Consider the following 27,161-nt stretch of genomic DNA (forward strand, 5'->3'; position numbering starts at 1 on the left):
GGATGTTTCTACACACAAGCCCTTGTTGTAAATGCATTGAGCAAGTGCATCCTCCATAGTGAAGTTGTGCAGAGCCCATTGCCAAGAAGTGCAAGGAGTGGCTATGGCTGAAAGGGACCTTAGCAGTGGCTTCCTCTGGTCACTGCTTAAGCCCCCAGAAAGACCCACCACATTAGCTCTCATTACTCAGTCACCTAGTCCTCCCTGTTGTTGGTAGTGACCTTGTACCCACTGTGTTGAGGCCTTTGAGCTTACAGCACATCCTTCAAGTGGCCCTGAGCTTTTTGCCAGTTTGATTTAAGGGGAAAATACGTAGCTGTAAATACCTGGGTATTTCTCAGTTTTTGTCGTCTCTTTTTTTGAGAATCTCAGAATTGAGTTAGAATTAGTGGCCAGCTGATAAGTTTGGCAGTTTTCTTAGAATATAAAACATAATACAACATCTAAACTAAACAAATTTATAGACATAGGAACAAAATTTGACATGATGACCATAAAACAGAGCAACAGTCAGATGAGCAAGACAAAACAACAGGGTCTTGAGACTTTGACAATATGCGACTGGACCGATTCCAGGGAGAATTAGAAGGAGCTATGTGACCACAATCATGCTCTTCTTGTGCTAAGTGCTCTGTGCCCTGAATTTACATGAGTTTGGGCAGCAGAGCAGAAGTCTTAGTTTCATTTTTTTTCTGAGCATTAAGGTGTCCCTCATAATCTCAGCTTAAATTTTCTCTCTCATGTCTGGGATCTGAACTATCTCTAACTAAAGGCCACAAACTAAAAGTATTTACAGGAAGCTTCTCAGGTTCAAAAGCATCATAATGATCCTGTAACTTACCTCCTGCATTAGTCCAAGTTTTTAAGTTCACTGTTCCTTCTTCAGGAAACCACTTTCTATAAACTCTAAAAATTTAAGAATCTGTTGTGGATTTACCTTTGATCTACAATGAAAAGATTATCTTCACTTTAAATAAAATACTGGGCTTGACCAAAGGAGTGAGAGCAAGCGAGACAGAGACAGAGAGCATGTGAGAGAGACAGAAAAATAAAGTTCTTCTTAAGACCTTCAGTTTGTACTACATATGCCTGGGTCTCCAGTATTTCTCTTTGCCTCCTTTCCTAAATCTCTCCTCAACAACCAGTTACTTTAGCTAGCTTTCCAACCAGCGGTTGGTTTCCCTTAAACAGCTCTTCACCACCTGCTCAATTCTCTCTACCAGGGATCCACCAAGACTTTCTCTTCTCTCCTCTTCACTGTTCCAGGGGTGGTCTGTAGGAGCAGCACAGGGAACAACTGCTTTAGGTTCTGAAAGGGCTGATTGTGTAATTACATGCTTATTGGAAGTAACGGCAATTATGGGAATGACTTTAAAATTAAGACTGATAATGCTCCCACATATGTATCCAGTAAGATGAAGCAATTCTTTGCATATTATAATATGAAGCACATTAATGTTATACTGCACAATCTTATGGGACAAGCCATTTTTAAAGAGCCAAATGCACTGTAGATGTGATGCTTACTAAACAACTAAGAAGAATAAGGGCCCCCAGGGACAGATTAACTAATGCCATGGTAACTCTAAATTATATTAATGTTGGTAAAGAAGGAAGAGCAGTGTTTGAGAGACACTGAGTTATAGAATAAACTGAGGAACTAGATCTATCAATATACTCTAAGGATGACGTTAGAGTGGAAACCTGCAATACTTCTGAAATGGGAACATTGTTATCCTCATGTATCTATAGGAAATTAAAAAATATGAATAACAACAAAACTTACAAATGTTATATTTAACAGGGAAGACCTCTTATTAGCTGAGCCATGAGTATCTTTGTATAGCAAGTAATGGACTTGAACAATCTACCAACTTTCACAGGATACCTAAAAATATATTTGTCTTCAAACAAGTAATTTTAAGAACACAATGCTCCCATTCCCAAGAGGTGGGGTGGATGAACTTATACTAAGCTACACTGTGTTTTTGCCCTTGTTATTTATATTCCAATGGCCTCATAATTCATAATTTGCTACCTACATACTTGGTTAAAGTTTGGCTGGACCCTAAGCACCGCCTCACTTATTTCATATGGACCAATCAAACTCAAGATCAATTATAACTGCTTGTTAGCAAAATAACTTGAGTCAGAACTTATCACACTCTTCCACCACCCCCTATATGAGCTAATTGAGGTTTTCACCTTTTAAATATAAAATGCAGTTTCTTCCCAGGGATGAGGTTCCAATCCCCACCTGCTACTTTATGAGCTCAGAAAATAAAGCTCTCATTTTAAGTTTCTGTATCTGAAGTGAGTTTTCCTGGCTACTACATGTTTTTCTGACTGGATTTAAATGTATGGATTTACTATGTTCTGTACAACTTCATTTTAGATTCCAGTCTTATAAATCATTAGATATGATTAAAAATCCCTAAAATCTGTAAAAAAAAAATTTTAACTTAAGCTATAAATAAATGGTTGGAGCCATTCTTAACAACAAATGGCATAAGCTAACAAAAGAAATAGGTCTCCAAAGGTACTTTTACATTGGGATAAGATTTTACATGATTTCTGTCCTGTCTTAAATACCAGGTTTATTTAAAAAAAAAAGAAAGAAGGAAGGAAAGGAAGAAAAGAAAGGACAACAACAAAACATGATTTAAATTTAGGCTTGATTAATGAGGTATAAAAGCTGATCCTCCATGTGTTCATAAAGAAGTACTTTCCTCCCCGTCAGCCAAACTTTATATCATCAAAAAAAGCAGTGTACTTGGTATTGAATTTAGAGAGTCTCAATAGATTACATTGTTAAAATTATGATTATGCTCTGTGAGTGACTTCACTCTTTAAAATGTACTTTATTTTGATATGACAAAACAGCTTTTGAAAAAAGGTTTAAATATATAAGGCTATGAGAGATTTTAAATTGTGTCAGTTTGTTTATAATAATGTCCTCATTGTAATAATAATTATATATAGAGATAAAATGGTTGACTATGTCAAAATCTAGTTCCTTTTTACTATAAATTGTTCCTTTTGTTTAAAATTGTATTAACTTTTCTGGGGAAGAAAGAACTTTTCTTTGGGCAAATCAACATTCTTAAACTTTGTTATCTGAAAATCTAAACCAGTCTTGGTTTGATGCATTGAATACCATTGCCAATGTTCTTACTAGACCCAAAAGATTTGTTATATTAGAAATTACTGCCTTTTTGGAATCTTGAGGTCAGTCACAGCCTCTGCCACAGCACTAGTTCAACAGGCTCATATTGAAGAACATGTTGATCAGCTTTCAAAAAATATGTTTTTTAATGCTAATGACTCAAGAAAAAATTATAAAAATTTTGAGGATATGATATGTGCATGTCAAACAAAGCAATCTTATTTATACTCTAATTCAAAATATTAATTAATTAAATTGTTTCAGGTCATTTATATTTAACAATTTAAATGGATGCTCCACTCTACTTCCATACAACGCTTTTAAGGTGATGTGAGCACAGGTTAATTCCTACCTTCATGAGCTATGGCCAATTCTGAGTGAGCCATAAACATGCAAACTTTACTAACAAATTACAGGCATTCGTTCAGTTCAATTGGAGCCTACCTTAGCTTCTGTACTCGCAAATTTTTTTTAACCATCTCTCACTTATTTTGTCTCAGGACAAGTTTTTGTATATTGTCATCAATTTAAAACGAATCTGGGAATTCTGCTTATTTTGATTGTTGTCATTCAAGTCATGATATACGTTGGGGATATTGAATTGGTGGAAATTTTCTTATGAATTATTTGTGCCCTTTTGCAGGAGTACTGCTTCTATCCTTCCCCTGGAATGTCTTGATCATACTACTCCTCCCACCTCTAGGGAGATATCTTTATCTGGCCCTCTTGAAGGTCTTCCTTGTGCCCTGGAGACTGGGAGTACAGTAAGTATGCCAGAGACCATTTTATGAGGCTCTGACTCAAAGATATTCTTGGTACATTTGCCCCTGAAATTAATTACCAGGAACAAGATAATTTTTAAAAAGTAAACCTTTAAAGGTAAACAACAATAATTAGTAGGCTAGAGAAGTTGGCAGCAGATTAAAAACCTCTTCCTTATGCTGATGAAAAAGATTGGTATAGAGAAATGATAAAAAGAAAAAATATTGACACCCATTTCTCAGAAAAATTAGCTCACATAGAGCAACTATGATGTCGTAAATAATAACTACACATATTTTGGGTTGAAGACTTTTCTTTGGACTAATGACAGATTTCATTCGGACTATTAAAATTTAATAACATTCTGTTTGGGATATGACAATCTGCCCAGGCTGACTTGGGTGTTTTCTTTCTGTCTAATGCTCTTGACACCAGGGCCAACTATGAGCCTGAGAACAGGCTGTCATACTTTTGCAAAATATGCCCTTAAAACTTACAAGCCTTAAAAATTGGGCTATGGGGTTGACAAAAGTACGATTAGAAAAGATAACTCTGTTTTGTCATAGTATATCAATAATGACTAAACCTATGACCAAGGAAAGATTAAAACAAATGCCTAGAAACAAAATTCATCTGATCTCTCTTTTAAAACAGCGCATGCATCTATCCTTGAAACATGAGTGTGTGTGTGTGTGTGTGTGTGTGTGTGTGTGTGTGTGTGTGTGTGTGTATTCACTCAGACTATCAGTGAGTCAGGATGTAAAACTCCTCCTGAAAGAAAAATAAACAAAAACAAAAAACATAATATGAAAGTCATTGGCTCCTAAGTTCTATTCAGGCTAACAGACACAAATGTAAAGATATAAATTTAACCTATTTGCTTTTATGACCAATATTAAAAATAACTATTTTTTCATAAACTGAGCCATTTAGGGAACAGTTGTATTCCATAGTAATGTGCCACGAAGGAGTCATGTAAGTTCCCTGTCTCTATATTACAGATCTTGATGCTGAAGGAGCTTCAGTTCAGCAGATGTCATTTACTATGGACTGTTAAAGATGGTTGAGACATGTAGACTGTCAGATGCCTCATGAATAATTGTATTCTTTAAAACATCCGGACTGAGCTTCTGGTCATGATTGATTACCAGGGTAGGTTTGATTTCATCTCCTACATTTGTTTTCAAAATTAAACAAAAACAAGTAACTAAGTTATTTCATATTGTTAAAGATAACTAGGAAATACAAGTTTATGGTCACCCACTTCAGGTAATCAGTTGCCTGATGTTTAAGGAAGAGGCAGAAATGTTATATATAAGGAAGAGGCAACTAACCTATGAGAATGTTAATGCTACAAGCCAGACGATCACTTATCCCTTTTAATAAAAATTAAAGGAGATATTGATTGTACGTTGATCTTGAATTTTTATATACTTATTGTAAACCTGAGGAGGGAAATGGAGCAACAGTATCCTTGAAAGAAATCTACCTACTAAGGGTAAAGCTTACAAAATCTCAAGGAAACAGGACAAGGTGATGACCTAAGCCACTGACTGAACTAGCTGGAGCAACAACTAGAGGGGAAATTCCACCTTGTAAATAGGAGGCGAATGAAATAATGAATAGCCTTTAGGATTAAAAAAAATGGAGGGGGTATAGAAATAACAGAAACAATAGGAAAAAATGGGGTTTTATTGAATCTACTCTTGCAATCTATATATTAACACAAAATTCAGGATATATTTTGATTACAGCACACTATGTATCAACTCTTTTTAATGTGTCATACCTGTGTAATTCTTAACATTGCTCTATAAATTTCTAGTCCTTTTAAAAGCTACTATCACAAACTGTTTAGGATAATAAAGAAATACAAACTCATAGTCAACCAAACTTATGGCTTTGTTAGGTATAGTCTAGTTAATCACAGATGTTTTCTAAGTCAATCAGTCAATATATAGCTAGAAAGAAGAAATTTAGATACACTAAAGATAGATAGATTGTCTTTAAAAATCTCAGAGATCTATAAAATATGGCACATTTAAGAGACTCAAAATGTTTGAGGTAACTTCAAAGGATTACTACAGTTCAAACTTGTTTTCTAAATCTCTAAGAGTTGGAGTAATTTGGAGATGAGATACATAATTTGAGCATATGCCTTTAATCTTAGCAAAGATGGGTGCATCTCTATAAATTAGTTATTTTCTAAATCCTATGGTTACAATGAACAGGTTCATCATATGATTCATACCTTTATTCCTAGCACTTGGGTGGCATACAGCTTTAATCCGAATAATCAGGAGACAGAAGCATACAGATCTCTGAGATCTAGGCCAGCCTGATACAGAATAAGTTCCAAGTAGAGAAAACCATAGACAGCCTCAATAGCTGTTTCCTCAAAAATCTGTATCCAGGACAACTGCAAAAGAGCTAACTAACATTGTGCAGCCTCACAGACTGTTCCTGCCTGGAGTTAATTTAAGCCTGCATTTACACAGCCTAGAGACTTGGTAGCAAATGGTTCTGCTAGATTGCTTCAATTTGATTCAACTAGACTTGACAATTTTCCAAATTTCTTGGGCACCTAAAAGGAAACTATCCCCCAAATTAGAGGGAAGCCTTTTTGAGATATCAATTCCCAATTTCCAAAAGGCAGGTGGATGTTTGTTTTTTGTTTTGGGGGTTTTTGTTTTGTTTTTTGTGTTCTGTTTGTTTGTTTTTGTTTTTTCAAGACAGAGTTTCTCTGTGTAGCATTGGCTGTCCTGGACTTGCTTTGTAGACCAGGCTGGCCTCGAACTCACACCGATCCACCTGCCTTTGTGTCTTGAGTGCTGGGATTAAAGTCATATGCCACCAACCCCAGCTGGTTTTTTATGTTTTAATGCGTAGTGGATTCGTCATCCATTGGGGGGTTTGTTTGAAAGTTGGTAATGGTCTTGGTCAGGGAGAAAACAAGATACAGGGGGTTAAATTTAAGGATTACTTTCTTTTTCTTTATCTTTCATTCTTGTGTAGAGAGAGAAGGCTTGAAAAGAAAAAAGAATATAGAGAAAAAAGGGTAGATTACTGAATCTATACTTATAGATCTTTGTATATTGTGTATTCATACAAATTAAAGTTATAATTGGTTACATTGGTATAGAACTTTTCTACATTGATACAAAATTAAGGTTTTATTTTGGTTACAGCATACTATGTATCAGCTTTTTTCAATGGATTGTTCCAACATAATTCATTAAAATGAAATGTGAAATTCTAGTCCATTTGAAAGTTGCTATCAGCAGGCCATGGTGGCACATGCCTTTAATCTCAGCACTTGGGAGGCAGAGGCAGGCAGATGATTGCGAGTTTGAGGCCAGCTTGTTCTGTCTAGGGCCAAGTCTAGGACAGCCAAGGCCACACATAGAAATCCTGTCTCGAGAACAAAACCAAACAAACAAACAAAAACAAAAAGAAAAAGAAAAAAAGAAAAGAAAAAAGAAAAGAAAAGAAAGAAAGCTACTATCACAAACTGTTTAGGATAATTAAGAAATGCAAACTAATAGTAAATAAAAGTTGTGGTTTTCTTAGGTACTAGCTTGATCACAGGTATTTTCTAAGTTAATCAGTCATTATCTAGCTAGAAATTAGTAGTTCATATGAACTAGAAAGAGGTAGATGATCTTCAAAAACCGCAGAGATATATAGAATATGGCATTTAAAGATGTTTTATTAATAAGAGAATCTTTCTTTTTAGACAATGAGACATGTCAGCTTCTGGCAGCACCCCCTTTAGACCTTTAGGAAGATGATGAACATCAAAAATTCTACTTTAGGGGATGCCTTCATATATGGCAAGCTAGAATCAGACAATAAAGTGTCCTTGCTTCCCTCGACAGACAGATTTCTATCTAAAATGGACAGCTGGATACAAGAAATTTCATTGCCAACATTTGCAAGGACGAGGTAGGCGAGTCCTTCTACCTGACTCACACAATTGTCTGACAGATATTCTGAGCTAGATGGTTGAAGATGATGCTCCAACATTATAGAGAAATCTTGAGTGACTGTACAGACAGCAGAATCTAACATTTCTATAATTTTGGAAGTTGCTTAACCTGCACTTCCTATTTACTCGGATAACATTTATCCTTCTCAGGTCTCTGGTGGGGTTGAATACTAAATACTTATAGTCTTACACTTAAGCTTAAGTTAGTTTATGTTTTAAGAAGTTGTATTGGGTCTAGAGTGTTTTTTGATTGCTAATGCAAGTTTTTAAAAATTTTTTTATTAATTTATTCTTGTTACATCTCAATGGTTATCCCATCCCTTGTATCCTCCCATTCTTCCCTCCCTCCCATTTTCCCCTTATTCCCCTCCCCTATGATTTCCTCCCCCTGTATATGCTCATAGGGTATCAAGTCTCTTCTTGGTAGCCTGCTATACTTCCTCTGAGTGCCACCAGGTCTCCCCCTCCAGGGGACATGGTCAAATCTGAGGCACCAGAGTTCATGTGAAAGTCATACCCCACTCTCTACTCAACTGTAGAGAATGTTCTGTCCATTGGCTAGATCTGGGTAGGGGTTTTAAAGTTTACGGCCTGTATTGTCCTTGGCTTGTGCCTTAGTTTGAGCGGGACCCCTGGGCCCAAATCCGCCTATCATAATGTTCTACTTGTAGGTTTCTAGGACCCTCTGGTTCCTTCTACTTTACTATTCTCCCGTGCTTCTCTCATCTAGAGTCCCAATAGGATGTCCTCCCTTCTGTCCCAGTTTCCTGGTAAGTGAAGGCTTTCATGGGACATGCCCCTTGGGCTAGTATGCAGACATAAGTGAGTATATACGATTTGAGTCTTTTGCTTCTGGGTTAACTCACTCATTAGGATCATTTCTAGCTCAATCCATTTGTCCAAAAATTTTGGGAATTCTTTGTTTTTAATAGTTGAGTAGTATTCCATAGTGTATACGTACCACAGTTTCTTTATCCATTCTTCTACTGAGGGACACTTAAGCTGTTTCCATGTTCTAGCTACTATGAATAAGGCTGCTATGAACATGGTTGAGCAAAGTTTCTTATTGTGTGATGGAGCATCTTCTGGGTATATTCCAAGGAGTGGAATAACTGGGTCTTGATGAAGTCCTATTCTCAGTTTTCTGAGATAGCACCAGATAGATTTCCAAAGTGGTTGTACTAGTTTGCATTCCCACCAGCAATGAAGGAGTGTTCCTCTCTCTCCACATCCTCACCAGCATGTGGTATCACTTGAATTTTTGATCTTAGCCATTCTGATGGGTGTAAGATGGAATCTCAGAGTTGTTTTGATTTGCATTTCCCTGATGACTAAGGCAGTTGAGCATTTCTTTTTAAGTGTTTCTCAGCCATTTGATATTCCTCTGTTGAGAATTCTCTGTTTAGTTCCAAGCCCCATTTCTCAATTGGGTTATTTGGTTTGGTGGTGTTTAATTTCTTGAGTTCTTTATATATTTTGGATATTAGACCTTTGCCAGATGTAGGGTTGGTGAAGATCTTTTCCCAGTCTGTAGGCTGTCGCTTTGTTCTCTTGACAGTGTCTCCTGCCTTACAGAAGCTTCTCAGCCTCATGAGGTCCCATTTATTAATTGTTGACATTAAGGCCTAGGCTGTTGGTGTTCTGTTACAAAGCGATTTAGGTCCAGAACTTTGGACTCATTGAGATAGTACAAATAGAATGCTAAAAACATGGTTTTCCCCCCCTGGTCCATCAGTTGATCTAGTGAGCATTTTGGACTTTTTCCTCTAAGATATGAGTTAGGTAGGAATGTCAGCTGGGTGTTTTCTCTACTTCTATGAGATAGCATTTTTTTCATCCAAGTATCTGGCTCCTGAGTCTTTATTGGTAAAGTTGAATTATTCGGATTTTCATTCTTTTAAAACCACAGTTTTTGGCTCCTTCATGTGTGGTTCATTGTTGCTTGCCTAGGGAGGGCCAGGAGATGGTGACAGATCCCTGAAATTGGAGTTACAAATAGTTGTAAGGTTATGGATGAACTTAGGATGGAAACTGGGTAGTCTCAAAGAATCATCAGTGTTCTAAAGTGCTGAGGTGTTTTCTATAATTGAAAACGTTTTCTGTCCATGGCAGATCGGGTCACTATAGGGGTTAAACTCCCATTGCTCATTAAAGAGTATAATTCTCCTGTAAATGGGAGAATTAGGCTCAGGCATGGACAAACTCTGTATGTGTGTCACCAAGGCAATGTGGTCAGTCCTGAAAATATATATCCACAGCCAACAAGAACCAGACTCACCATGTTATAATCACAGATTAGATCATACATATTCATACCTATCAAGGAAAAAGTATGAAGTGAAGATCTTTGGAAGGCACGGAGGTTGGACAAGGAAGGAATAATGTAGTAATATATTTTAATCAAAGATTCTAAAAGTAAATTTTAATTTAGAAAATAGGAGCAAGAGATGGCTCAGCAGGTAACGGCACTGGGTGCTCACACAGTTGGGTATACCTGTGAGGAGTTTTTCTTAATTAAGCTTCTGAAGTGGGAAGACCATCCATGAATCTGGATCTTTTGAGGCTATAAGATTTACCTTTAATCTTAGCCACACCTGGTGGTATCCTACATATATAAAAGACAATGAAGAAGAAATCTATCTATCTATCTATCTATCTATCTATCTATCTATCTATCTGCCTCTCTGTCTCTGTCTTAGAGGCTACTGTTTTGACATCTTACTGAATACTGAAGTCAGCCTAGACATCCAGCCGCTGACCTGAACTCTGGACTGAACTTCTGGATTCTTCAACTTTTAGTTGGTAGAGAGCACTTGTTGGACTAGCTGGCCCTGTGAGCCATTCTAATAAACCCCTCTCCTACACACAGAGATTCATTTTATCATTCTGCTCATCTCGAGAGCCTTGACTGATATGGCTATGTTTTTTTTCACCTTAACTCCCAGGAAGGATGTTGACTAAATATAGTGTTGATAAAAGACATTCTTCTTTGAACAATTTCATTTTAAGTGTTCAACTCTTCCATGAATACTGTACTTTTATTATTAATTTGTCAAGTTGACTTTCAGGAAGAAAACTCCTATGGGAATGGAGCCATCATCCATCCTTCTGCTGAGAGAAAGACCTGTCACTGTGTTTGTGATCTGGTTCCTGCTTTTCTCTCAGGGTTGCTGAAGTAGCCTTGCCTTCAGGTTAAATGTACCTGAAGTTCCCTGACCTCAGCATGAAGACGCAGAACAAAGGTTTTGTTTTCTAAAATCTCTCCTTAGTTGTTACTATTTTAGGCAACCTTCCATCTGTGGGACAGGAAAATGTCTCCACTCCACATTGCAGCTGTGGCCTCCACCTTGCGCCCAGAAGAAAAAAAGGGGCGTGTCTGTGCACAGAGGTGGTCCCCAGAGCCCAGCCTTCAGGAAAGCAAATCTTTGTTTTCTGCTCCCTCATTTTGTGGCCAGGGTTAAACTCGGTCCATATTCCCAAGATTGAGGAATTGGGTAGGTCCTACCCTATGCCTTCAAATATTTTACTAATTATTTGTTAAACTTTTAAAAAATAATGTAAATCGTGATGTTATCTAAACGAAGGTGGCTAAGTTGTAAAATATATTTCCTGCTAAGCCCTCAGTAACTCCAGACAGATGACCCATTTTTATTTTATTTCATTATTTAATTGTTTATTTATTTTTTGTTCCCTTATCAGCTTCAGCTTTGTGTGAATGTCTAGGAGGATGAATCAAAGACCTTGGATTCAGGACCAAAGTTTAGTGGAATAAATAAGGATCTTGAGGCCAGGTGTCCTGGATCAGCCCAGTCTCCGGCAGATACTCTCTTTCAGAACATATAATTTTAAATTTGACTTGATGACCCCACCACCCACCAAAGCTCCCCTCATCTTATGGTTTTCACCCTTTAAATATGCGATACATCTTCCCTTGAGGGTTGTGGTTCAGATCGCAAACTGAACAACTCTCTTTGCCCATAGAAAAATAAAGCCTACGGTTTCTTTCTTTCTTTCTTTCTTTCTTTCTTTCTTTCTTTCTTTCTTTCTTTTTTTAGGCAGGGTTTCTCTGTGTAGCCTTGGCTGTCCTGGACTCACTTTGTAGACCAATCTGGCCTCCAACTTACAGTGATCTGCCTGCCTCTGCCTCTCGAGTGCTGGGATAAAAGGCGTGTGCCACCACCGCCCGGCTAAAGCCTACGTTTTTAAGCTTCAGTATCTGATGTGAGTTTCCTCGGCTTTCACTCTAACCCAACACCTAGAAAGTGCTAAAAGACGGAAGTCTCCACTATTGGAGGCCAGGGGCAGGGCTGCTGAAATGCCAATCTCCAAGACCAGTGCCTGTGGCTGAAAATAGTCCCAGGAAACACTGTTCCTTCTGTGAACTCTACTCCTAAGGGAAGTACTTTTTTCTCTCAGCGTTTATAGCCAATCAGAACGTGTGGGAGGACTACCCAGTCAGGAAGGGAGGCTGGCTCTTCCGGTCTCAGGGCTCAGTTCTGAAGCTGAGGGAGGCGGGCTCTTCCGGCCTCTGGGCCCAGTTCCGAAGCTGAGTCAGCTAGTTCCGAAGCTAGTCAGATCTCTGCGGGGAGCTGTGATAGGTGCACAGGCCATCCTAGAAGCCTGGATATGGTGAGCAAGGGGCACAGACACTTGTTATATTTTCAAACAGCCTTAGTTAACCTGGGGCAGGGCAGATATCAATACTCTAAATTACCACCCTTAGTGGAGCAGACATGGGATCCCTGCCTCAATCCCATGCCATCTGCTTCTAATAATTTCTATCAAGCTACCTTCCATCCATAATCCCAAATACTTGCTAGTGTTCTTCATCTGGATTCTCCATCCATGCCACTGGCCATGTGCTTCTCCTCCAGCTAACCCATGGCGGCCTTCCTCTCTTCACTTCAGGTCTCTCTCCTCCTGGCAGGCCTTTCTTCTTCCCAGAATTCCTTCCTCTAACCCCCACCTATCTCCTGCCCTGCCCAGGTGGGATGGCTTTTTATTAAGCAAATGGTGGGTCAGACAGCAAGCAGAAATTAGCATCAGAATACATCAGATTATCCCCCAACATCTCCCCTTTTCTGTCAAAATAAAAAAGGCCATTTTTTTTATATTCAGTAAGTACAATTATGAAAAATTACAAAAACTAATAGGTAAGACTTACACACACAATTTCTAATCAAAATGTATTTGGCAAGCTTGTAGAAAATATTATCTATTCTATTGTGGTAAGTTTAAAGTTTTGAACCTGAATCAACATCTATTAAAGCTCAAATCCATCAACCTAAAAGTATCTATCTGGGCTTAAAAGTATCTTTTTAATTTTTAAACAACTAAGCTTAATTTTAAAATCAATTCTCTTGTCTTTAACCCCATCAGACTTGAGAAGGAATAAATTTAATTACCTGAGTAAAAGGGAACAGCAGGTTAGCAGCTTCCAAAATGAAAAAATGACAGAGACAATTTACTGCCTGAACAGACACCCAAAACTCTATAATGTTGGAGCATGATCTTCAGCCTTCTGGCCCAGTATGTCTGATACATATATTTGTGAAGCATTAGAAAATGGCAGGACACCAAACTCAGAGAGTTTTATTTCCTCTAGTATCTCTAGAATTTCTGCACTTTGCATTTAAACCTTAGGAGTGAGATCCATTTGGAGTTAATTTCCTACAAATGGTAATTGGACTCTCATGTGTTAGGTAGCACTCCATGAAGTAGAATTTAGCTAAGAGTGGGCTGCCTCTACAACTCTCCAAAATACATAGTATGTTAACCAAGGTTGTTAGAGATTAGGTGCTAGAAAACATGCTCATTCACTAGGATTATCTAGACATTTGGCTCCAAATTAAAACCAAGGAGAGAACTTGGACAAGTCCATTCCTCATATTAAGAAACAGCAGTCTAACAAGCTGCTCAATGGAGCATTATAGCACCACAACCAACAATATGGCCTGGTGTGCCATGACCATCCAGTGTTTTTCTTGAGAAAAGCATAGTTGTGTCATATGGTCATGAAGACCCCAGATGACAACTATTTGGAAAGGAAAACACTGTTGTCTTGATGTCTAGCCTGATCAAGCAAGACTTTCCCTTGTGTGGAGAAGAAGCATAGCTCCTTCTAAACCCCAGGAAGATGCTTGGCAGATCCAGTAAAAGCCTGGGGCCTAGGCCTCAGCAGCTTTCATTAGAGCCTGAGGTACAGAAAAAGAGATAGCTCCTTCTCCGAAACCATGAATATGCTAGGGAAAATTGGTCACATTCTGCTGCCAGGGCCTTTTGGGAGGGGTTGCTTCTGTTCCTGAGACCCCCCAATTCTTACCACCACATGGGGCTGTGGTTATTAATCCCAAGGCCACTGTGGGCTAGGTCACTAATGTTAAGATCCCATTACCCTTATGCAGCATGTTTGATTACCTTCTTTCTGTGTTTATTACATTGTATGATTGTTTCTGCTGTATTCATAGAAGTGCCCCATTCCCTTCCATTTTTGCCTGGAAGTAGTATACCAGATGTCATTCTTCTTAATCAGCTTGCTTGGCATGAGACCTGTCTTGTGCAAGACCTCCCCACACCAGCTTTCATCTTTTCTTCCTTCTGTTTTTCCTGTCTTTCTCATCCCATGACACCTATGGAACCTGTTAGTGAATAAAGATCTGCTGCGTCAGACACTTGTGTACTCAAGAAATAGTCCTGGGGATATCTTTTTTATTGTTTTACTAAAGATTTTATTCATATATTTAGTATTTAAGTTAGAATATATTGTGTAATGAATCTGGTTTATTTTATACATTGCCCATGTTTTCCTATAACATCTACCATATAGTCCCAATTTCTACCCCTGATTTGACATTCTGCTTCTATAATATAGTAATGACTTTATGTTTTAATTCCTGATTTGAGATGTTCTCTCTCCATTTTTAAATAGTCTGTGCTTTTTAAAATTTCAGTCCATCAATTATAAACATACTTTTAATTAATTTATTCAGATTACATCTCAATTGTTATCCTATCACTTGTATCCTATTGTTCCTCCCTCCCTCCCGCTTTCACCCTATTTCCCTCCCCTAGGTCTATGACTGAGGAGGACCTCCTCCCCCTCTCTATGGTCATAGGCTACCAAGCCTCATCTTGGTAGCTTGCTTATTCTTTATTTGAGTACCATCAGGTCTCCCCACCAAGGGGAAGTGGTCAAGTATGGGGCACCAGAGTTCAAGTCAAAGTCAGTCTCTGCTCTCCACATAACAGTGGAGAATGTCCTGTCCATTGGGTAGATCAGAGTAGGGGTTCAATGTTTACTTCTTGTATTGTACTTCATTAATGCAGTAGTTTGAGCAGACCTCCCTAGGCTCTGATCCACCCATCATGATGTTCTTCCTCTAGATTTCTAGGACCCTCTGGATCCTTCTATTTTCCCATTCTTCTATATTTCTCTTACCTAGAGTCCCAGTAGGATGGCCTCACATCTATCCCATTCTCCTGGTAAGTGAAGACTTCATTGGGACATGCCTTTTGGGCTAGTGCCCATTTATAAGTATAGACCATGTGAGTCTTTCTGCTTCTGGATCATACCCACTCAGTATGATCATTTCTAGTTCCATCCATTTGTCCACAAATTTTGGTATTTCCTTGTTTTTAATAGCTGAGTAGTATTCCATGGTGTAAATGTAGCCACAATTTCTTTATCCATTCTTCAACTGAGGGACATTTAAGCTTTTAGGGGATGGGCTATATGGCCAATGTTCAGCCATCTTGTGAGAGCCTAGGTTCCTATTTCTCCAGTGGTCTGTCATTTACCAGAAACCAGCTGACCTTGTCGTGGATTGGCAGTTAGACACCTGTTGTGGTTTATTGTGGGGGACGGTCATTCTAAGACCCCCTAGCTACTCCTTTCTAGCTATAAACTAGCATTTCCAGTATGACTACTGGTAAAATCAGATTAAAGGCCAGCTGCCTGCAAGCAGCAGTTCGGGAACTTTTTCCTGACTAACCAGATCTTTTACAATTTCCCTTTTCTCTCTGGAATTTCTTCCTCTTCTGTGATTATAGCAGCTGTAAAGGTAGACACCTGCTAGAGCATTCCAGGGTCTCTTGTCCCCCCACTTGTCTGCCCCCTCCACAGGTACCTGTTGAAGACCCCGCAGGCCAGAACATAGGCTGTTTCCAGGTTTTGGTTATGAATAAAGCCGCTATGAACACAATTGAGCATATGTCCTTGCTGTTTGGGGGAGCATTTTCTGGGTATATTCCAAGGAGTGAAATAGCTGGGTATTCAGGAAGCCGTATTCGCAGTTTTCTGAAATAGCGCCAGATAGATTTCCAAAGCAGTTGTACAAGTTTGCATTTCCAACAGCAATGAAGGAGTGTTCCTTTCTCCACATCCTCGCCAGCATGTGGTGTCATTTGAATTTTTTGATCTTAGCCATTCTGTTGGGTGTAAGATGGAATCTCAGAATCGTTGCTACAGGACTTTCCAATGGTGAAGCTAAAAAAATGGCTCCTCCAGATATTGTGTATGAAGTGGCACATGCATACAAGGGACCTTACATCTTCAAAGATGAACATGAAGTGCTTTTGGAGACTGAAAGAACTTTAACTTTCAGGCTGGGGCCCTATCTGACCAGAGGGTAAAAAGGTGAGCTAGGAAGGCTGTGCTGTCCTAGTCATGTGATCCTTGTTCATCCAGTAGGGGATGTGATACTGTCCTGTGACCCAGTGGGTGGCTCTAGTTTAGGAGAGATTCTTGGAAGGCCTAACAACCATATTCCCTAGTGAGGGAGACCAGCAGCCATACCAGGGTGAATGTGAGGCCTACTGTACTCATGTCAGGGGTAGCAGGCCAATTGAGCTACAGATACTGGAATGGAACGTGAAACAGACTGTTGTTCCCTCTGTGTGGTGACCTGGGCAATGTCTCTTGGCCGCTAAACTTCTCTGATTGTGGATTCCTTAGGGAGAGTGAGGCTTTGCAGCCAAGGGTGTGGGACACTGTTGAGCTCGTAACATCACTATCCAGTGTGCACACCCACATTGCTTTTGATGTGTGGGGGAAAATGAAGGTCTGGTTTCTAGATGGTCTGACCATTGCTTTCTGCTTTTATGTTTTTCTTACAAGTTTTACAAAGAGGTTAGAAACTGTTAGAAAAGAGGTGATGGCTCATCCTTCAGCAACACATGACTGGAATCCGAGGGCTGGAGGCATGGCTGAGTGGGTAAGAGGACTTGATCGTCTTTCAGAGGACCAGAGTTCGGTTCCTAGGACCTATATCATGTGGCTCTCAACTGCCTGTATCTCCACCTCCAGGGGACATGCTGATCTGTTCTTACCTCTCTGTGTGTACACACACACACACACACACACACACACACACACACACACACACACACACACACACACACAAATATCCCGTAGCCAAAGAGACATGAACATATACAAAGCTAGACAAGGCAATCCAATTGGGCGAAAGGGTTCCATGAACAGTCAAAAGAGTCAGAGGCGCCACTACCTACCTCCACTCTTAGGACTTCCACAAAAAAGCCAAGCAACCACAGCAGGTACACAGAGGGCCTAGTGCAGACCCATGCTGGTTCTATGATTGTTGTTTCAGTCCCACCGTCCCACCCACTTCCTTCTTCTCCCCCTGCCCTTCTGCTCAGAGAAGGGGAAGCCGCCTTACCAGCCTGCCCTGACACACCATGTTTCATCAGGCTAGTGCTGCCTCTTCCACTGAGGACAGACATCATGACCTTGCTGGGGGACAGGAATCCAGAGGCAAGAAACAGTCCATGTTAGACTTAATTTGTAGCTTTAATTTGTAGGGGACCCACAGAAAGACCAAGCAGCCCACCTGCTTCATACGATTCATTACTCAGGATGAAAAATTTCTAGTTCCTTGCATTTTCCTGTGAATTTCTTTTTCCTATTTTTTTTGTAAGAGCTGAGCAATACACCATCATTTAACCATCCCACATTTTCCTCATCCACTCTTCTATTGAGTGTTATCTAGGCTGTTCCCAGTTTCTGCCTGATATGACTAAAGGTTTTATGCATATAGTCGTGCAAATGTCCTTGTGGTAGGATGGAGCATCTTTTGGGTCTATGCCCAGGAATGGTAAAGCTGGGTCTTGAGATCTTGATTCCCAAGTATCTGAGGAACCACCGTATTAATTTTCATAGTGGCTATAAAATGTGCTCTCAGAAGAAAAATGAACATGTGATCTTGTTCTTCCACATCTTTGCCAGTATGAGTTGTCGCTTACTGTGTTGCTCTTAGCCGTTCTGACAGGTCGATGATGGAATTTCAATATAGCACTGATTTGTGTTTCTTTGAAGGCTAAGGATATTGAACATTTAAAAAATATTTCTTGGACATTGGTATCTAATTTATTAAGTTCCTTTTGTATTTTGTATATTAGCCCTCTGTTGGATGTGGATTTCATAAAAATCTTTTCCCATTGTGTAAGCTACCATTTTGTCTATTACTGGTGTCCTTTGCATTTCAGTATCCTGAGGTCTCATTCATTTGTTGATCTTAATGCCTGCATGATTGGTATTGTGTTCTGGAAGCTTTCTCCTGTGTAATGTGTTCATGGTGCTTCCTATTTTCTCTTCTGTCATGTTCAGTGCATCTGGTTTTATGTTGAGCTCTGTGGTCCACTTGGAATTGAGTTTTCTGCAGGATGATAAATAATTTTCTGTTTCTTTTCTTCTCAATCCATATATCAAGATAGACCAGTACAGTTAGTTGAAGATCATTAGTGTGGGGGTCTTCAGTTTGATTCCATTGATTGGTATGTCTCTTTTTATGAGATGTTTTGACTATGTTTCTGTTGTACAGCTTGAAATCAGGGGTGGTGATACCTCCAAAAGTTCTGTTACTGTTCAGGATTGTTTTTTGTTATTCCACACACAATTGAGTATTGTCCTTTCAAGGTCTGAGAAGAATTGTGTTGAAAATTTCATGTTAATTGTACTGAATCTGTAGATTGCTTTTAGCAGGATTGCAATTTTGACTGCAATTTTTTCCATGCAGGAACCCAGGAGATCTTTCCATCTTTTGATGTCTTCTTCAGTTTCATTCACTAAAGAATCTAATGAAAATTCTCTAACAGTATAGTCATTCAAGTCTTTCACTTGCTTGCTTAGGGTTACCCCAAAATATTTTATATTAATTGTGGCTATTGTGAGTTGTATTTTTAAAATATTTTCACCAGCCCATTTTTCATTTGTATATAGGAGAGCTACTGCTATTTTGTTTTGATGTAATTCTGTATCCAGTCAATTTGCAGAAGATATTTATCAACTCTCGGAGTTCTCTGGAACGACTTTTGGGATCTCTCATATGTACTAAGATACATCATCTGTAATTCATGGTACTTTGACCACTTCCTTTCCATTTTATATTCCCATCACTTATGGGAATATCTGTTGTCATACTGCCCTAGCTAGAACTTCACATATTTTATTGAATAGATATGGACAGACAGGACAAGTTTTGCTGCTGTGAAAATATAAATTTCCTGTATGTTCATAGACATAGTTAACATCCTTGGTGTGGAGTTTTTCTTCTGCCATTTTCTGTAGGTCTGGATTTGTATATAAATATTGTTGAAATTTGACCTTATTTTGAAATCTGATATTCTTCATCTCTCGTGATTGAAACTTTTCCTGGGTATAGTAATCTTTTCTTAAAAATCTTTTCTGTGCCATTAAGCTGCTATCCTTTCTGTGTTCCTATTGTTCTTAGGTTCAGACTTTTCATGGTGTCCCAGAGATTCTGTGTGTTTAGTGATGAGAATCTTTTCAGATTGATCATTTTCTTTGAGCAATTTACCTATTTGTTCCATAGAATCTTCCACACATGTAATTCTCTTCTGTCTCTTTTAGCTCTTGGTGATGCTTGCATCTCCTCTTTTTTACTTGTCTAGATTGTCTATTTCCATAATTCCCACAGTTTTTGTGTTCATTATTGTTTCTGGTCCTTAGCACATTTATTTGTTTCATTGGCTTTCTTTAAGAGATTTACTCCATTTTCTTTGTTTGTCTTTTTTTTTTATGTCTTTAAGTGATTTATTCAATTCTCTGAGGTCTCTATGATTTTCATAAAGTTGGTTTTAAGGTTCTTTTCTTCTGTACTGGTAAATTCAGGGCTTGCTGTGACAGGATAGCTGTTGACATACTGACCTGGTTGTTTCCTGTTGTATTCCTATCCTGGTGTTTTGGCATCTGCATTTCAGGTGATTATTCATTTACGTCTTGATTGCTGGGCTTGTCTCTTTTGAATTAGTGTTTTCTTGCTTGGCTTCCTATTTATCTCTGGTCTTCTGAACTGTGGTATATGCTTGAACAGAGTGTCTCCGCCCAAGTTCGGGCAGTAGTTATGCAAGTCTTTGTAGCCTCTGATCCAGCAGGTAGTCTCCAGCTGAGTTGGAGGTTGGACTTATGTCCTGTCGTTAAGCCCTGATTGGCCACTCAACTTGAGGGCTAGGATGTGTTGATGAGGAGGGGAGGGGTGCTGGGTCTAGGATGACTGGCCTATTTGGTTTTTTGTTCTGGTTAGGCATGAGTGTCTTCCTGAAGGACAGAGAGTCAGAGAGGTCTGCAACCTCCTGGCCAACCTCTATTTAATTTCCATACAAATATATTTCCATACACATAGAATCACCTGAAGTAGGGTGATATTGGTCAAGATTCTATTTTTCCAGTCTGACTTTTTTTTTTAAGACTTTTGGTTAAAACTTGGCTATTTGTGCTTATGTTCATGACTTTATATCACTTTATTCTTTCACAAATAATGTTCACAGTCTTTCTTGGTGTAACTCTATAGTAACTATAGAAATTATATTCTGTCAATGTGTACTATTTTTTAATAATCCTATTGAGCATTCAGCTTTCAGTTTTAATGTTGCTTTGAAATCAGCTTTCCTGTAATAAATTATTGGCAATTTTCTTTGGATTGCAATACATTTATGTGGTAAGTTGACCATACCCAACATTTTAATAATGATGATCATTTATTTACTTCTGTATTTATTTAGGTTTGTTATTGTTGCTAATTTATAAAAGACACTTAGCTTATTAGATACAAATTATTATGGGTGTTGTGCAAGTTACTCAGCACTTATCTTTCTTGAGGGTACTGAGTTCTAATCTCAACACTATAATCAGGAATCTCATAATTACCTGCAACTCTAGATGAAAGCAAACTGGCACCATTTTCCTTGTGTGTCATGTATATATACATAGAATACATATATTCATATATATACATGTTATATATATACATAAGTATACATACTTATACACAACCATACACATGAAAGTGTGGATAAACCTGTTTTGCTAGTGCTTGTGACTTATAAAGCAATTGGAGCAAAACAAGTTGCTTTAGGTATACAATACAAATCATTCACTGTTTCCTTAAAAACCTGATATGTTTCCTTTATCATAAGAAAAATAGATACTTTTAGTAGTCACGGTATTTTCTACACTGTTTTCCCTGTGCACTCCATTCCTGGTCCAGCACACTGATCCCTGCAGGACCTTGGTAGCTACTTGAGGAAGACAGGTGAGATCTCTTTGCCAGCACCCTTCTTGAACAAGGCTACAAGGAAAACACAGCAGCTGTGAGCCACACCTAGTCCCCTGCAAGTTCCTTTTGCTGGGCCACACACCTACGTACATTCCTAGAACTCAGATTTCTCGATGGACCACTAGCCATACCAGAGACAACCAGATTCTACAAGAGATTGCTTTGAGTTTCATAAGAGGCTTTGGACATTTGAACAACATGGGCTGGTGCAGACCATAAGGACCTTTGAAGTTAATCTTGGGGTGACCTGAAGCCTATAGTGACTTGGGTCAATACTAGTAGATTGATTGAAAGACTTCCCAGATAGAAGTATGTATTTGAACACTTGTCTCTCATTGATTACTTCCTTTTGGGGTGCTAATGGAGTCTTGAGTAGGCAAAGATTTCTAGAGGGAGTTAGGCATTGGGGATAGGATTTGAGTGTCTATAGCCTCAGCCCATGTCCAATTAGTTCATGGTGTGTATATATTTTTGTGATTTAATGACAAGTCAGCATCCATTTTGTGTTTTCATGCCCTCACCTCCATTATAGACTATTTCTAAATAATATAAGGTAGATTGGAAGCATTTGCTTTTTACTATAAAGCCATTTGCCAGCCTTATTTTTTACTTTTTATTTTTGTTTTGTTTTGTTTTGTTTCTGAAGACAAGTTTTCTCCATGTAATTTGGCTGTCTTGAATTTAGCTCTGGAGACTCACTTGGCCTTAACCTGTCGGATTTCGCCTCAAAGTGTTGGGATTAAAGGTGTGAGATGACATGCCTGGCTTTTTTATTTTTATATTTTTGGAAGATGGGCCTGGAATGTGGGTTTTTGTAGGTGACAAGCATTTGCTGTCACGCTGAGCTTCACCTACATCTTGAATGTTGAACTTTGGCAGAGAGTGTCATTCTGTTTCCCAGGTTGATGTCTATTCATGACTTTAGTACTTTCTGAGCCTCCTACATCATTGGATTGAAGATGAAGGACATTCTTTCCTTTATTTTGTTTTGATTTATTAAAAATGAATATAATTTCCTTGTTTTTAGAAGCTCAGTAGTATTCCATTTTGAAAATGTACCACAGTTTTTTTTTTAATCCATTCTTTAGTTGAGGGGCATATAGGTTGTTTCCAGAATCCACAGAAAAATGAATAAAGAAACTGTGGGACATTTATACACTGGACTACTACTCAGGTCTTAAAAACAAAGAATTATGCTCATTTTTCATCAATATACAAAATTCTATACCAATGAATTAAAAATAACCTTATTTGTGAGTAACAATTAAGGCCTTGCATTGAGGAGTAGATGCAATAATCTACCTTTTGTTCTGTCCTCCCTCTATATTCCTATATCCCCCATTCTTTCTTTTCAGCTCCTATGTCCTTACCTATGAAAAAAGATAAAGGAGAAGAGAGACATTCCTGAGCCCAAGCCAGTTTTCTCTCTGTATAAGACCTATAATAACTTATAACCAACTCCTGATGAAAATAAGCATCTGTAGAGCAAAAGAGCAAACAGAACCCCACCTAACTTCCTTAGAGGAAATGGGTTGTCATTCTCTTAAGGTTTCTTCAGACTGATTTGGGGCAACCCCCAAAATTGGGGAAAATGGTTGAGAAGGCCAGGGATAGCATTTGTGGTCCATTTTCTAAATGTTGAGAACTCCAGGCTTAATAGGAGTCCTGTGTGGGGCAGTCTGTAATGCTGGACCAATTGGGATCAGAAGCTTTCTACAAGGCTGTCCCAGAAGCTGTTCTGTTCTGATTGGTAACAGCAACTGAGGCACCTGAGGCTGGAACATGGAGGATGCAGGATGTCAGCATTAAGCATGCTGAGAGGAAAGAATCCTGTCAGGTCTGATCCAGTGTCAGTCCAGTTTTTTGTTGTTGTTGTTGTTGCTGTTCTAAAAAATAATTTTTCATAAGCATTATACAGTTCTAACATTATAATTGTATGAGGTGTGTGGGATGCACAAAAAAATTAAAGTGGATTCTCATCTAGAGTCTGCCAAGACACCGTAAGCAAGTCCCCAATAGTTCCTGCCTCGCATGTATGTCTGTCAGATATATTGGGCTAGAAGGCTGAAAATAATGCTCCAACGTTATAGAGAGCATTCAGCGACTTTTCAGGCAGTAAACTGTCTCAGTCATTTTTTTTTTTCATTTTGGAAGCTGCTAACCTGCACTTCCATTTCATTCAGGTAAGTTTTATTCCTTCTCAAGTCTCTGATGGAGTTAAAGATCAGATAGTTTAGTCTCACAATTAAGCTTAGTTGGTTAGGAGTTAATATGTTTTTAGGTCGAGTTAGATGTTTTAAGTTAATAGAGATGAGATATGATAGATATTGATTTTCATTCAGAAATTTAGACCCAACAAGATAGGAAAAATGTTTACTTCAAGTTTGCCAAATACAAATAGCCAAACCACTATGAATGTAACATTTATATAATTCCTGATTGTCTCATGGTTCTTCCTGCTGAATGTAGTTTATTATCTTCATGTACAATAATATATGTTAAAAAGAAACATAATGAAAAATGAAAAAACCCAAGGAGAATGAAATTTGCAGGCAAATGGATGGAACTAGAAATGATCATCCTAAGTGAGGTAACCCAGACCCAGAAAGATATGCATGGTATATACTCACTTCTAAGCAGATATTAACCACATTGTATAGGGTAACCACATAATAATACATAGACATAAAGAAGCTAAATAACAAGGAGAGAATACTTAATTCTAATTCAGAAGGACAAATAGACTATACACTGGAAGCCACTGAAGAAACGGAAGAGGACAGGAGCCTACCATAGAGGTCCTCTGAAAGACTCCACCCAGCAGGAGATTCAAGCAGATGCTGAGACTCGGAGCCAGGGTGGAGCACAGGGTGTTTATGGAAGAGTAGGGACATAGAAGGACCTGGAGGGGACAGGAGCCCCACAAGGAGACCAATCGATCCGACAAATCCAGGTGGAGGAGGGAGTGCTTCAGAGACTGAGGCACCAACCAAGGTCATGCATAGTTGAGGAGCTAGACCCTATGCTCAGTTCCCCTGTGGATCCCATAATATGGGGAGTAGGAGCTATTTCTGACAAGGACTTTGGTGCCTACTTTTTGTTCACTTCCCCCTGACAGAGTGCCCTTGTCAGGGCACAGAGGAAGAAGATACAGGCAGTCCCGATGAGACTTGATAGGCTGAGGTCAGATGAAAGGGGAGGAGATCTTCCCCTTACTGAAGACATGGGGAGAATGGGAGGGGACAAGGGGGAGGAAGAGAGGTTTGGACCAGGAAGTGAAAAGGAATGAGGCTTCAAATATTAAGTGAACAAAGTAAAAATTAAAAACATAATAATCATATGAATCAATACAGCAGTTACCCCAAACCCACTATTTCATAAATAAGTGACACAGAAACCTTTAAAAAATGAATATGAGTCTTATGAATGTAAGTGTGCATGTTGCGTGTCTGGTGCTTAGAATAGTCAGAAGACAGCCTCAGAACTTCTGAACACAGACTAATTGATAGTTGTGTGCACCCATATAAGTAGCACTGGCATTGAACTCATCTCCTCTAGAATATCAGAAAATATTCTTAATTCTTGGCCCATGTCTTCTGTCCTGTCCTGTCCTGTTATATTTTTAATGACATACATATATATTGCTTACATTTTCATCTGTCCATCACAAGCTGTTTGAATATGCATTCCGTTTTGTAAGATCTTATTAATCTTACAGGATAAACTGACAATTCACATTTATGGGAAATAATGAAGAACTGGAGAAAATACATGTTTTTTCTAAAGAATTGCAGTGAGACCTTCAGTGTTTTTGTCTATCATTTTTGTTTCTTTGGTTGGCTGATTGTTTGGGTGGTTTTGATGGGTAACATATACCTCAGGTTGTCCTTGTAAATGCATTCCATAGGCCAGGCTGGCCTCCAACTCAATGAAATTCATCTGCCTCTGTCTCCAGAGTGCTGAGGTTGAATGCGTGCACCAATGAACCCTGCATGCCTTTGTTTTTGTTTGCTTTGTTTTGATTTTTCAGTTAGTAGTTGGTTATAATTTCTGTGATGCCTTCTCATATGGTTGGCTTTGTTTGTTTGTTTTTTCTTTTTCAATATCTATATATCTATTAATAGGTATTTCTATTTCAAGGCTATATCCTTGAAATGACATGGGTGAACCTCCTCTTCAGTTTTGTCCTAAAATGACTTAATGATTACATAGAACTTGGATGTCATGAATAAGTTTGGAAAGCACATGAATTATATAAATTTACTGTCAATAAAGTATACATTGATAGTTTTGTCTGTTTTAAGCTATCTGTTGTACACTTCTATTGGATATTTTAGGATGTGTGACCTATGATGATGTTCACATAAACTTCACTCTGGAAGAATCGCCTTTGTTGACTCCTTCCCAGAAGAGTCTCTACAAAGAAGTGATGCAGGAGACCTACAGGAACCTTACTGCTGTAGGTAAGACTGAATTTTATTGCACTTTTTAAAATATGGGGGAAAGTTTTTCTTGGTTATTGATGCTCTTCTGTAATTTCTATTGTGAAAGAAGCAGAATGTGGTAGAGATATAAGGCATAACTCTAAGGTTCACTGAGGATAGTAACTTACATTTTGAGTAACTGTCAATAATATTTATTTCTAGGTAATATATTTTAGGTTATAAATGGGAAGACCACAATATCAAAGAACATTTTCAAAATTCTCAAGTACATGGAAGGTGAGTTTCATGTGCCAGCTGATAGAGATGTACCTTTGAAGATATTTGAATGTATCCTGGAAGTTTTAAGGAAAAGCAACAGTGTAAATAAGCAGAGCTTTTAGTACATTCATCAATGTACTTATGTACAATGTACAATGATTAGCAAATTATACAGTACAATATACCTCAATGTCAAGTAGCTTATCCATGTTTACAAGGTGTTTCCTTAAGAAACAAGACAAGGAAACAATGCTTTAACAGCTTCAGCACTTGAAACTTATTCTCTAGAACTCCCAATTCTTTTGTTTGTTTGTTTGTTTGTTTGTTTGTTTGAGACAGGGTTTCTCTGTGTAGCTTTGGCTGTCCTGGACTCACTTTGTAGACCAGGCTGGCCTCGAACTCACAGAGATCCACCTGCCTCTGCCTCCTAAGTACTGGGATTAAAGGTGTGTGCCATCATGCCAGGCAAATTGCCAATTCTTTTAGTTTTATGCCCCATGTATTGCAATAGACATAAATATAAATTAGATAATAAATATATGTACAAAACTTTCCAATAGACAAGTAGTGTGTAGCAAGTCCTATGTTACACACTAGGAGTGACTTAGTAAAGTTTAGTGAGCAGTTATGAGAGTCAAGAATATTATTGTGGAGAAACCTTAATCTTTCTATTATATATCTATCATGAGCATAAAGATAAACTGTATTAATGCACTGTGGATAGCATTTACTTGGTACTCTTGCTTTCATACATATATTATAGGTCACATTAGATACAAGCCATGAGAGCATAAGGGATAGGGAAAGAAGCACAGGACCTCTCTTTCTCCCAGAATGATTAGAAGGTATGATTGAATTTCCTTTTGAGAGTCTTTGTGAATGTTATATAAATGTTTACAATTAATTGAGTTTCCAACTTCATTGGGAATACATTTACCAGCCACCAAGCA

The 27,161-nt window shown here is 38.5% G+C and overlaps 1 protein-coding gene across 6 annotated transcripts in view; it reads left to right on the top strand.

The window, feature by feature from the left end:
• LOC311583996 (uncharacterized protein) overlaps positions 1-27,161 on the top strand; it is a 98,921-nt gene that overhangs the window by 39,119 nt on the left and 32,641 nt on the right. For 2 of the 6 annotated variants that reach the window (XR_014774744.1, XR_014774747.1), the window contains exons 7-11: positions 3,810-3,930; positions 4,930-5,080; positions 7,665-7,873; positions 25,846-25,971; positions 26,155-26,229. The gene's annotated coding sequence lies outside the window, so the exon portion shown is untranslated. Of the gene's footprint in view, positions 1-3,809; positions 3,931-4,929; positions 5,081-7,664; positions 7,874-25,845; positions 25,972-26,154; positions 26,447-26,974; positions 27,057-27,161 lie in introns of those variants that run through there. The other 4 variants (XR_014774743.1, XR_014774745.1, XR_014774746.1 and 1 more) reach the window with 4 other exon arrangements.

This window comes from Acomys minous (genome assembly GCF_964271855.1).
Source record: "Acomys minous genome assembly, chromosome: 15".
In the NCBI taxonomy this organism is placed as follows: Eukaryota; Metazoa; Chordata; class Mammalia; order Rodentia; family Muridae; genus Acomys; species Acomys minous.